General features: G+C 54.8%; 1 protein-coding gene across 1 annotated transcript in view; it reads left to right on the top strand.

Moving 5' to 3' along the window:
* SMPD3 (sphingomyelin phosphodiesterase 3) overlaps positions 1 to 13582 on the top strand; it is a 92366-nt gene that overhangs the window by 64272 nt on the left and 14512 nt on the right. The window lies entirely within an intron of this gene.

Here is a 13582-nt window from a genome sequence, read left to right as displayed (position 1 = left end):
TAAAGAGATGCTGTGTGAGATTAAGAAAAGGCTCTCCGTGGCTCAAGCCTGTAATCCCAGCACTTCGGGAGGCCGAGACGGGCGGATCACGAGGTCAGGAGATCGAGACCATCCTGGCTAACCCGGTGAAACCCCGTCTCTACTAAAAAAATACAAAAAAAAAACTAGCCGGGCGAGGTGGCGGGCGCCTGTAGTCCCAGCTACTCGGGAGGCTGAGGCAGGAGAATGGCGTAAACCCGGGAGGCGGAGCTTGCAGTGAGCTGAGATCCGGCTACTGCACTCCAGCCTGGGTGACAGAGCGAGATTCCGTCTCAAAAAAAAAAAAGAAAAAAGAAAAGGCTGTCCTGCTTTTTAAAATGTTTGAAAACCACCACTCTGGGTTAAGTGATTTGGAGCTGACCGTCTGGGTCCCATCCCGAACCTGACTCAAGTGGAGTGCACCCAATCTATGGAGAAAATACTAACTCCTTCAATCTATGGGAAAAGGATTTGAAGCAGCACTTCATAAAAGGAATACAAATTAAGCATTCTGAAAAATGTAACCGGATACCACTGCCCACTAAACCATCAAAAACTTTTTTTTTTTTTTTTGAGACCTGTCTCACTGTCTCTGGAGCTGGAGTGCAGTGGTGCGATCTCAGCTCACTGCAACCTCTACTTCCTAGGCTCAAGTGTTCCTCTCACCTTAGCCTCCTGATTAGCTGGAACAACAAGTACATGCCACCACACCTGGCTAATTTTTGCGTTTTTTGCAGAGACTGGGTTTCGCCATGTTGCCTTAGCTGGTCTCCAACTCCTGGGCTCAAGCAGTCTGCCCACCTTGGCCTCCCAATGTGCTAGGATTACAGGCATGAGCCACTGTGCCCGGCCAAAATCACATTTTTTAATGTTAAAACCCAGAGTTGGTAAGGATGTTGTGAAACACATATTCTCAAACAATCAGTAAATTGACAGAACCTTGGTAGAAAGCAGTTTGGCAATATGTATCAGAAGCTTTAAAATTTACTGAGTAATTCTACTCCTGAATCCATCCCAAAGAAGTAATTCAGACTACTGGACCATTCTCAGGAATAAAAGCAGAAACTAGTGACCCCTGACAGTCAGGAACCTCAGACTGGGAGTCAAAACAAGACCACTGTTAAGAACTCATGCTTTCCCAAATATTGACAAATTGTTTTCAGGGTTGCCAGGGTGGTCACCAGGCTGGGGGCAGGGAGATTTGGGGATCCAAGGTGGTGGTGACTGAATGGAAGAAAAAAAGCGGAAACAGATGACACCAGCAGCTCGCAGGGAGGGAGGAAGATCATTGGAGTTTTCACCAATGGCTCAGTGGGGGTGGGTGACAAATGTAACCTTCAGGGGACTGAAAAAAGAGGCAAAGGTCTTGTTTTGTGGGAATTGAGGGGGAAGGACAGTGTAGGGAATGTTACTCTTCCCCCAGAACTTGTCCTGGAAGTAAGGGTGGTGCTTGATGCTGCTCATTTACATATTTCTGGGTATGTTTACATATCTCTTATATTCAGCCTTGGCAAGAAAAGTAGGGAGAAAAAGGAAATTGGAGTCAGGTGACTTGGCTGCACCTCTCAGGGACTGCCATTTACCTCTCTGAGTCTCCATTTCATCTGTAAGTGGGGCCAGCTGTACCCATTTGGAGTAGTTGTGTGGGGTAGTTGTGCAGTGTAGCTGAACCCCCAGTGTGAAAAACATATTCTCTGAGGTATGTGCTGGGCAGCGCCTTCTCTGATGTCCCCAAGAGGCGGCTCCGTTACTCCTGCCTTTCTGATGCTCATGTCTAATCTCCCTCTTGTCTTTTTGCCATGGACTGGTTCATAGCTGTGTCCCCGCTACAGCAGGGAGAGAGAAAGGAAGGCAGGGAGGGAATGAGTTTGAGGTCCCAAGCAGGCCGCAGGTGGCCTCAGATGAGCCCACACTGGCTGCAGCTCCAGGTCAGCAGGGGGCAGGGCTGCCGCTTGTTCTCAGTTGGCAGGGGTTCCTATTATCTGCCTACTCTATACACAGCTAGGGTCAGGTGGTGGAATAAAATACTGAGTGCTTGCGGGGGGAGTGGGGGGCACAAGCTTTGTTCTCCTCATGTGGCCTCAGAGTTAGAAAACAGAACCCTCATTTGCTGGGACTGGAAGTTGGGATGGGTGGGCAAGCACCTTACCCCCCAACCCCAGGGCTCCACATGGGCAGGGTCCCTGGTCCTGTAGAGACAACCCACAGAGCCACACACACAAGGCCGTCCCTCCTTCTGCTTTGAAGGATGGAATTTGCTGACATAGCTTGAGCCTCCTCTCTCTTGGTTCTGTTTCTAGCTTGATAGATCTGAAGGTGTCAGATCTATCAGGGGCTGGTTACCTACCTTTCTAGTATGCAGACTGCAAGCTTGAGCAATACATTCTCAGAAACACTCAGCTATCAAGACAGAAAGGGCCTGTTTGACCTCAGCCTAAGGTCCTCTAGTCATCCCAGGGGCCATGGGATGGCTGGCTGAGTTTTGACAAAGGGATCATCTCTGTGAATCTTGAACCCTGAGCTCCTCGGCTGAGTCCACATTCCTTCACACAGATGACAGCTGTCAGGGAACAGCTCCGACAGAAGTGTGGAGGCCTGGAAGGGCAGAGTTGGGGATTGCTCGTGTCAGGGCCCCTGGAGCTCCAGGAACAAGAGGAAACAGAGCAATCAGGCCACCTGCCCTTCCCTGCCTAGGTGCCTGGGCAACCTCCTGGAGTCAGCAGGCACTACTGAAGGGCCACAAGGGAGCAGTGTGGTATGACGTGTAGTTTAGAAAGACCCCACCAGCTGCCGGGTGGGCCAGACGAGGGAGATCAGGTGGAATCTGTTGCAGTGTCTAGGTTGAAGAAGGCGAGGCCTGAACTGGGATATGGCTGTGGGAATGGATCCAGGGGACTAGAGGGCAGAGTTGTAAGCTGGGAAGAGGAGACAGGGTATGGAGGAGATCCAGGGCCCAGAACTACTTGGGAGACAGAACTGTATGTGGGGAAGTGGGGGGAGGAGGAGTAATAAACTTCTAGAGGAAGATGTAGAGTTGTCAATCAAATACATGTGGTCAGAGATCAGGAGATACCTGGGCTGGCTGTCCCCTGGAAAGAGGTGTCCCACAAGGGATCAGCCAAGAAGGGAGGGAAGAGGCAAGAGAAAGTCCAGCCCCTAAGGGGCGGGCAGGGGAGGGGCTCTGAGGGATCCTCCAAGGGCCCTCAGAAGGAGCAGTCCCATGGTGCGGGGACATATCCAGCCCTTCTGGAGTGCAGGATACAGATGCAGCCGGCATGCTCTGAGCAGAAGGGATGACTTGAGCCAGCTTGCTCTGCACGGTGTAGGTGGGATACTATCCGGATAGGCTAAGCATTTAAGTTAAACAAACCTGGCTGGGCGCAGTGGCTCAAGCCTGTAATCCCAGCACTTTGGGAGGCTGAGGCAGGTAGATCACCTGAGGTCAGGAATTCGAGACCAGCCTAACCAACATGGTGAAACCTCACCTCTACTAAAAATAAAAATAAATAAAAAATAAATAAAATTAGCTGACACATGCCTGTAATCGCAGATACTTGGGAGGCTGAGGCAGGAGAATCGCTTGAGCCCGGGAGGCAGAGGTTGCAGTGAGCAGAGATTGCACCATTGCACTCCAGCCTGGGTGACAGAGCAAGACTCCCTCTCCAAAACAAAAAACAAAACAAAAAAACAAAACAAAAAAAACCTAACTGGGGGCAAACTAAGTGAATGCAGGGGATCCTCCCCTCGGGCCCATGTTCCCCAGCTGCCCCTCCTGGAGGACGCCTCCTTGTCTGCAGTCAGTGATCCGGTAGTCATTACAGTCCTCAAAGGCATGGCCCTGGAAAGGCAGGATTCTCTAAGTGGCTCCACCTCCCTGAATCCACCCTTAGTTCCCTTTCTGTCCCACCACCACACCTGTTTCTCCCTTGCGCATGACTTGCTCCACCCAATACCCACCACCTTCCTATCTCCACACTCTCCCTAGGAGACACCCCACCCTCAACTATACACATCTAATAGGCAAAGTCTCTGCTGCCAGAAACCCTAGGCCCTTTCCATGCAATACTCTGAGCAGCCACGGTGCTGCATCTGACTCGCCCAGTGCCCCCAGCCTCCCTGCTTACCAGCTGCTGCCCAGCACTGCCCCTGCCAGCCCTGGGTACACTGTCAGCCAGTCAGACCTGGCAGTGTCTCGCCAAGCCAGGCCTCTGGGCTCTGACACTATCTGAGCCCACCTCAAAGGACCCCCAGTGCTGCCTCCTGCTCCTTCCCTGCAGGGCTCACTTGGCCCCTGTGACCAACCCATACCCTGACCCCTGGCAGAGGTTTCTGGTGGATTTACTTCTCCACGTCTATGGATTTACTGTGCTACCTGTGTCACCAAAGCAACCGCTTCTCTGAGCAGAAAGAGTTTCCACTACAAATTAAAAGATTAAGACTCAGCTCACCTGATGCTTCGTGGTGCTAGAGGAACTTGGGTAGGTAGGAATGGACTTTTTTAGGCCACATTGAGGGGGTGTGGAGTGAGTCTTCCACCTGGCCTGGATTCAGGACAAAGGAACATCATTATTGCTTCATTATCCTTGAGAGCAGGAAGAGTTGGATTGGATTGGAGGGTAGATCTGGCTGCATTCTTGGGAAACTGCGAGCTGTCCATAATGAGGCTTGTTTTCAGCATCAAGTAAATTGACTAATTACACAGCCAATCAGAAGCTGTCTTCTGTTGGTCAGGATGGGATGGGTCACGCGGTGGTTATAATCTAAGGTTTTCTTCTTGCCCACATTACATGTGGGTTAGCTAGGGCCCTGGTCCGTGTCTCTTCACCCTGGACTGAGGCTGACGGAGCAGCCACCATCTCCAACACTGCAGGTCAATGTGGCAGAGGGAGAGAGCTCTGGAAGTTTCCACATCTACTGTTTAAGTACTTAAGCGCAGCAATACCCGATATCACGTTCACTCACAGCTCATTGGTCAGAACTCATCACATGATCCCACCCAACCACCAGGGGACCAGGAAGTGCAGTCCTACCTCTTGGCTGGACATCAGGTTCCAGGTGCTCCAGGGGCCAGAGGAAGTGAGGCAAGAGTCCCGTCCCCGGCTTGGAAGTACAGGTAAACTAAAGGGAAAAGAGCCCTGGCCTCCCCTTTCAGATGTACAGCAGCCCTTGGTTGGGCCTGAGCTGGGGCATCCTCTCTCAAAGGGGAGGGTGTTCTGGCTGGTTCTCTTGGAGCCAAGGGCTTTCATGGTGCCGTGTGCAGAGGGAGGGTCTTTCATGGTGCCATGTGTAGAGCAGTGGCCTGGGGTCAGAGGTCTCCAAAAGGGCTCAGGATGGGGCCTCAACCCTCAGCAGTGAGGCCTTGCTTCAGTTCGGAAAGCCCAGCCGCCTGGGAGGGTGAGTGAAATGCTGACACCTGATTTTATTTACTCATTCTCACTCACTTGCTTTTTAAGCTCTGCATAAATTTTCCTCTAGGACTCAGTTTGTTAAATGTTCTTTGCATAGAAAACTTTAGGCTGAATGTGAAATGATTCTGTTCCGAAGAATGTTAGCCCGTCTGTTCTGTTTTAGGAAGGTTTGTCGTCTTAATCTGTGTTCTCTGGTGCCTTGAAATGCCTACACATCGTGCAGTTGGCCAATCCGTTCCAGAAGGAAATGCTGTACTTGAAATGCAGCCGACACAGGGTCTACCTAAATCCTAGCATTTGTGTGGACTTGTGTTTAAAATTCTACTCCCACAGAAAGTATGCTGTCATCCCCTCTTAAGTAAAGTATATTCCAAGCCTTGTTTGGCTCATGAACCATTAACATCAGCCTTTGTGTCAGGGAAGTAGGGACTTGACTGGGACAGAAACCTCAACAGCAGAACCTGAGAGAAGCAAGGCCCTCCTGGTCTCCTTCCTGTGAAAGGCAGAGGTGGCGCTGAGGGCAGAGGGCCTCCTGAGGATGGAGGTGGTGCTGGTCAGCCGGGAACAGGTGACGTGACCTGCTTTGGTAGGATCCCTTGCTTTGGCGACTTGCAAGGCCCAGCCCAGGCACAGGCCTCAGCACTCAGGCAGGCCCAGAGCACTTGAGGTTGGAGGCCTTGCCTGGCTAGATGCTCAGCTGTGGCCTGCAGCCTCCTGACTCAGGACTGCTCTAGTTCAGCCCTGGAGCTGCCCCAGTTGGAGGAGGTTCCCCATCTTCATCCTGAAGCAAGCCTTTGCCCCTGGCCTCCTCTCTGTCTTGGGCTCAGCCTCCATGAGGGCATAGGACTGGTGGGAGCCCCGCGGGCTTCTGCCCTTGCAAACACTGGCAGATAAGTCTGGTCACCAGGCGGGTTCGTGAGCAGAACACAGGAATGAGAGGAGGTGCTGCCTGGTGTGGCTCAGATGTGGGTCTAGGTGTCAGCCTCCATCCAGTCATCTCCTTGCTGGCACCCTTTGTGGTCACCAATAGATGACTTTGGAGTGGCAGGTGGTAGAGAGTGGGCAGTCAGGTCTTCAAACTCAGCTGTCCCCCTAGGATGGGGTCCATGCCTTCAGGGCAACTGCCCATGTCACCGTGGCACAAGGTCCTGGACCCAGGGGTACTGCTGTTTGAATCATCACGTTGGCTGTTGCGCCTCTAGGGCATGCACCACACTCACCTGGCTTGAGATTTGCTTTCCAATCACGCCCGAGTTGGCTTCATCTGGGCTTTCTGACTTCACTAGGGAAATGCCGAGGCTGGCTGATTGAAGGAAGGCCCCAGAGCTGCTCACAGCCTGTTCCTATTCTCAGAAATCACACAGTGCAGTAATACCTCCTGTGGGAAGTTTCTTTTTGAAAATTGTATGGCCCCTTTGCCTGCACCTGGCTTCTGCAGAAGCCTGTGCCTCGGGCTTGCACAAGCAGCCCACAACAGATGGCTCTGATCACCTCCTGCGAGGAGATGGAGGCCCTGACGTCGTCCCTTGTACTGTCCTCGCCATGCACCTGGGAAAGCAGAGAACCCTCTTTGTAAGGCAAACCAGCCTCACGAGGAGGAGACTTTGAAGGCTCCGGCTATATCTTCAGGCCTTTGCTGCAAGGGAATTAACAGTGATAGCAAAATGATAAAAGTAAGCATCCTAGAGATGAGGCAGGCAACACACTCGGTGCTGCATGTGCACCATCTGCAACTACCCTGAGACGGTTATTACCAAGGCTTAACACGTGAGGAAACTAAGGCACAGTCAGTTGAGCAGCCTGTCCAATATCCAGGAGGACGACCTGGCCCTGCATGTCCAACACCAGAGTTTGTGCTCCCAGTGTCTGCTCCGCTGTGGTCTCCCAAGGGATGCTGATAAGGCACAGGCCAGAGGCACCAGGTTCTGCAGGGCCTCCCAGGACTCAGGGGAGCCTCCACTTTGCCCAGTGGGACGTCAAGGGGGAGCCACAGGAGGTTTGCACAGGAGAGGAGCTGATAGAATCGCATTTCAGAAAGATCACAGAGCTGGCATATCTGAGACAGGATCCCTTCAGTGGGAAATGCCAGAAACCAACTCAAAGGGACTAGAGCAAAGACAAGGGGAACTGCTGAATCATTCATTGGAAAGTGTGCAGGTTGTGCTGGCTTCGGCTGCAGGGAGATCAGAGCTCAATGTCTCTAGGACTTGGTCTCTTTCCTTCCAGCCCTAAGGTCTGTTTTCCTCTGAACTAGATTCATTCTCAAAGAAGGTTCCAGAAGCTTCAGGTTCCTAGCCTTCCATCTCAGATAAAATGCAGGCCTCTTTCCTCAAGGGCCCAATAAGAGTTTCAGGGAGAGCTTAGGGTAGTCTAGCTGGGTTTTGTGACCTTCCAGGTCAGGAGAGCTGGTGCTGAGTGGCCTGACTGGCTCACTGCCCTCGCTGTGGAGTGCAGCAGGGTGGGCTTTGGCCTTGTGGTGGTGCCAAGACTTGGAGCTCCATCCAGGACGTGCAAACAGACACGTGCCTGATTAGAGTGACAGACGTTGGGGGTGGGGGCATGGCTGTGTGCACGTGCGTGGGGTGTGCAGGTCACGGAGGACTGCAGGGAGAAGGAGGCAGGTGCTTTGGATCTAGATGGATGAACAGGCATTTACCTGGCACACCTGTGTCTGTAGGAGCCGCTGCCACAGCACACGTGTTCTTGCCGGACCCCAGACCCCAATTCTGCCTGGGATGTGGCTCTCGGGAGTTAGCGTGGATGTGTCCGACCTGCATCACTCAGAAAGGCACCCGCTTCTGTCTTTCTGTCCTCCCAGCCATGAGTTGACTTAAGTTTCAGCAGCTCAGAGCTCATGTTGCCATGCCAACTCCTCTGCAGCAGGCATCCAGGCAGAAATGGCCTGGCCTGAGCTCAGTGCCGCAGGCGGATGCAGGCACCTTGGGTAATTGGATTGGAGCAATCCACGTGGCTTTTCCTGCGGAAACCAGGGGCCTGGCGCAGCTCCTGTTTAGACATGAGCTTGTGGACACAACAGGGACTCAGAGGAGGCCTGTCTGCTCTGGGACTCCCAGCCCTGCTGCCGGGAAGAGCGGTGTCAGCAAGCATACGAGCCAGAGGAAAGGGCAGTGGAGGGGAGACAGGCCTCACCCTAGTGCGAAGGTGGGGCAACTCCCAAACCTCCTCAATTTTCCAGAAGCCCCCCAGACTCAGAGATCCCTAGAAAATGATGTAGGCTTCCTCATAGAGGCCAGGGCTTGCCTTACCAGCAGAACTGGTCTGGTTTGTTCACTTTCCCACCACCAGAGAAATTCAAATTCAAAGCCAAGATCCACCTAGGACCCTTTGCACCACTGTGCAGGCAGAGCCTGTGTGCCATTACACCTGCAAGTCTGTTGCCAGAGAGCTGGCGAATGGGATGGCTGTCTTGGTGCTGGTGGTATTTGACGTCCAGTAGCAGAGCTCCTGGCCACCATGGCTTGTCCAGACGGGACCAGCCTGGCCAGGCCTTATTCCTGGGATCACCCTTCGTGCTGTGATGCCTCAGCTCACATGTCAGCAACAGGGGTCTCAGGGCTGCAGACTGACTGCAGATCATCAGTGGCTCACAGAAGCAGCCGCAGTGTGTGGCTGCCTGCTGTCAATGCCACACACCCACCAGGGGTGACTGGGGCTGTGGCCTCTTGGGTCCTGCCCAGGACTTGTTCACTTCTTCCCCTCACATATGGACTTGGGGTTGTCTGGGCTCCCAAACTCCCAGGGCAAGTTCCCCTCCTACTTGGGTCAACCTGCAAACCATGGAGTTCTCTGCTCCCTGAAGCCCAGTCCCCTTGTCACAGTCAGGCCCAGTCCAGTCCCCACTGCAGGGAACAGCAACAAGCTAGTGAAGTCCAGCAGCTCCAGCCTAAGCAGTGTGACTGATGTCTCTGAGGCTCCTGAAGGCGCTCTGAGAGTTCTGTGGGTGGTCTCCAGTGACCCCCAGAACCGTGCCCAGGACCACAGGTTGGGGAGAGCAAACAGGGCACACAGGGGCCAACCTCAGGGGAGGAGTGATTGGGAGGTCCTACCAGGAGGGGCACAGCAGGCAGGGAAGGAAGCAGGGCCTGGCCAGGTCACCAGCCTGGTCCCTTTCTGTCCTCATGATCGTCCTGGGAGGTGGGAAGTCCTGACTAGTGCAGGGTTGTACTCAGGTCACCCTGAGTCCCAAGCCCAAGCTAAGCAGTGGCCAGTGAGGCTGAGGGCCAGAGGCAGGTCTAAAGTCTCCTTTTCTAGGTCAGGGTTGACTCCCAGGAGCCCGGCCTTGGGGTGCCGTGTGGCCTCCCACACTGACCCCAGGGCTCAGGAGTGACCATGGGGCCTGCCAGGACCCATGACGACCTGGAGGCATTGGGACTCCAACTCAGGCCTGGAGAGCATGGTGTCAGGGATGTCATTCTGGGCAACCTCAGAAGCCACACACACCAGGATTCACAAAGGGGACAAACCCACAGATGACTGTGGACTTCAAAATAAGGAACCCTGGGGGAACAATGCAGTCTGAGGTTGAGCTGCAAAAACTTAGCCCACAAGGCCTTTGGGGGTCCTGCCAGTCCCCTCAGAGGGGTCCACAGTGGACTCTGCTTGGCAAAGTTGCCAGTCCAGGGACATGGAAGCAGAGAGCGGGGGCACGGAGTCCCCCACGTGGAGATAGAACCTGTACCGGGCCCACTCTGTGGCCCAACTAGGCCAAAGGAGTGCAGGCAACAGGGAGGGGACAGGCACCAGTGCGGCTGAGCACCGCCACACAGCGGGCCCGGGCCAGGGAGCGCGTCCTGCCTTGGCCACCTCTCTGAGGACTCGGGGTTTCTCTGAAAAGTTGCCAGCCTCTAACGGTTAACTCTAGTTCTCCTCTTTCATGGGAAAGTGTAGATCAGACTAATTAATGTGTTGTTGCTTATTTACCCTCCTTTCATTTCCCTGAGACAAGATAATTAACCACAGAGCCTTAGAAACCAGCTCCAGGGTGGCGATCCCTTTTGTGTCTCCTGCACCAGCAGCTTCTGTGCAGAGGCAGGGGCCGCACACAGGAGCAGGGCAGGGGGCAGCAGCTGGGAGGCTGCGAGGGGCTGTGGATGGGGGACCTGAAGTCACTAGAAGGGGCCTGGAAGGGCAGCAGGAAGGGCTGACGTGCTTGGGTCTGCCACTTCCTAGAGGAATGCTCGTGGGCCACTCCTGCCCACCAGCTGCCAGTCACCTCAAATCCCATCAATTCCTGAATAAGGACCAAAGACATTCCTCTGGCCGGCCCAGGAGAAGCATAAAGATCAGGACTGGCCGCTCACTACTATTGCTGGCAGGGCCATGGGGAGCTTGCCCAGAGGGTTTCTGGGGTCACAGCAGCAGAAAGGGGGGCCCAGGGCAGCTGAGGAGAGAGTCTCTCTCTTCTACACACTCCGTAGCCCCATCTCAGCCACTAGCAGATCCCAACCCTGATGGACCAGTGTCAGGGATGCGCCACACGGGAGAGCAGGTTTGTGGAATTCCCTTAGGGAACACCAAAGGGTTCCTTTGATGAAGTGAGTCTGCACCCTCCTCTGACCCATAAGGGAGCTCTGGCCACACTGTGGAATACCAGCCAGTTCTGCCAGGAGGGCAGCATGGTGCAGACAGGATAGACCTTCTCCTCCCAAATCCTTCTGCAAAAGTGTCCTTGGCCGGGCGCGGTAGCTCAAGCCTGTAGTCCCAGCACTTTGGGAGGCCGAGATGGGTGGATCACGAGGTCAGGAGATCAAGACCATCCTGGCTAACACGGTGAAACCCCATCTCTACTAAAAAAAAAATACAAAAAACTAGCCAGGCAAGGTGGCGGGCGCCTGTAGTCCCAGCTACTCGGGAGGCTGAAGCAGGAGAATGGGGTAAACCTGGGAGGCGGAGCTTGCAGTGAGCCGAGATCCAGCCACTGCACTCCAGCCTGGGCGACAGAGCGAGACTCCGTCTCAAAAAAAAAAAAAAAAAGTGTCCTCATGCCAGAGCTCAGCCTGTACAGCCCTTCCTGCTGGTGGATCCCAGGGTGGGGGTGGATGAGGGAAGAGCTGGTGGGGGCAGAAGCATAAAGGGCCCCTAGACAGAGACTGGGAGACTGGACTTTGTCCCCCAAGACAATGAGACCACCAAGGGGAGAGGGAGGATCAGCTGTGTCTAGGAAGACCCTCTGCACACTGGTGGTGAGCTTGGGGCTGTGGCTGAGGCTGAGGACAGTAGGACAGTAGCAGGAACTCAGGTGAGGATGGTGCTGGCCAGGCTGGGCTGGTGACCTCAGGTCACAGAGATGAGGGAGACTCGGGAACGGCCCTGCTTCATGACACTGGGGTGACTTCCAGGTGGCCCCAAGAATCTGGGCTGGACCCCTACCCTGAGGCCTTAGTGCCAACTACAGGGACTACTGGTGGCTGGAGAGCCTTGGGAGACCCCATCCTACCCCCATTGTCCCCAGAGACAGGACCTGCAAGCTCTCCCTCTGGCCCCAGCTGGTCCAACAGAGACAGGTGCCTGTGGGTGGCTCCGTGTCCCCTCCTGTGGCTGTCAGTCCAGCCAGTGTGAAGGCAGCCAGCTCCACACAATGAGGGCTGCAGGTTTGCAGGGGGGAACCCTCCAGCTTGGTGAGGGAGAGCGAGTGGGCTGTCGCTCCCTCTGCAGGTTTGATTCATCTTGCAGCAATTGCTGGGATTTTAAAGAAAGAATGAGGGAGCACGTCCTGGAGTCTCCCAAGCCAGATGGCAGGCGGGGGCGGACCTGGACACCCACCAGTCCCGCTGAGCACTGAGCCACAAGCACTGGCCGCAGAGTGAGATGCCCATGTCCCAGATTTCACTGAGGCCCAACGCAGAGCTGGTTTCCCAAGGCTCCGGGTTGCCCGGCTGTGGTCTGCATAGACACATGTGCTATTCCGAACTGCACCCTTCCAGTGTTGGCTTCAAAGGCATTTCCCCTGAGGAGAGTGACAGCCTTGTGAAGCTGCTTATCAGAACCAGATACAGACCCAGCTCAAGTTCACCTTTAGACACTAAGCCCTAGAGATGGTGGCTGCAGGCTTGTCCTGGGCTGACATGCCCCACAGAAACCCCCTCTGCAGGCGGGAAAACAGCTGCCCCCACTCTGGCTGGAGGCATCCAGGTGAACCTCCCCTCATCCCCCATCTCCTGCATACCTGCCAGGGCAAGCCTGGGACTCTAGGGCGCCCCTGTGCGGCCTGTTCTTTCCTGAAGCTTGCGGTCTGCTGGGCAGGTGGCCACATCCCATAGCATTTGTGATATAGAACTGCAGAGACCGGGCCACACTTGGTGGGGATGGGAGCCACCAGTGGAGACACCTAAGCCACCGGGGCAAGGGGTCCAAAGGTCTTCTAGGGAGGGAATTTCTAAGTTGAGTCTTAAGAGAAAGGGTGAGTGAGGCGAGGGGCGGAGGGATGGGGAATGGCAGGCAGGGACGGGACACGAGTGAGAGGCAGGCGTCCAGGGGAGGGGGCTGCAGAGACCTGCAGGCCTGACGGAGGGGCTGGGCTCCCCACTAAGGGCTGAGGGAGCTCCAGTAGGTGTGAGGCAGCTGTGACACAGCGGACTACACGGAGAACGTCCCTGCAGCCCTTGTAGAGGCTGATAAAGTTGGGGAACCGTGATGCAGTCCCGGGCCGGCACAGGGGGTTCAGCAGGAGTGGCAGGGACTGATGGGGACTGAATGAAGGCAGAGTCTGGTGACACCTAGGTCCCTGGCTTGGGTGACCATGGATTCAGGAGGAGGTGAAGGTGTGGGGCCAGGACAGATGGCACCGTGGGCTCAGACCCCCCAAAGTGCCAGGGCAGGAGCTGGGCTGAGTCAGCAAGAGAGTGGGTGGAGAAAGAGTGGCCCAACTGCTCTAGTTATGAAAAGTCTGGGTTACACTTCTACAGGCTCCCTGACGGGGTGATGACACGTGGGTCCCTGGAGGCTGGGCAAACACTCCAGATGCTTGTCTTTATTGATTTTACATTCAGCACAATAGATGCACCTGGCAGCCTTGCCCAGGCAGAGCTCTGAGTCTGCTCCGAGACCCACTGTGGCTCCCACAGGGGACCCAGGGTGGGCTTATTCAGGTGGCTATGGGTCTCGACTGGGCTGCATCTTGGAGGACATGAGGGACA

The sequence above is a fragment of the Theropithecus gelada genome, chromosome 20 (genome assembly GCF_003255815.1).
Source record: "Theropithecus gelada isolate Dixy chromosome 20, Tgel_1.0, whole genome shotgun sequence".
Lineage (NCBI taxonomy): Eukaryota > Metazoa > Chordata > Mammalia > Primates > Cercopithecidae > Theropithecus > Theropithecus gelada.
This window is presented reverse-complemented; position numbering and strand designations above follow the sequence as displayed.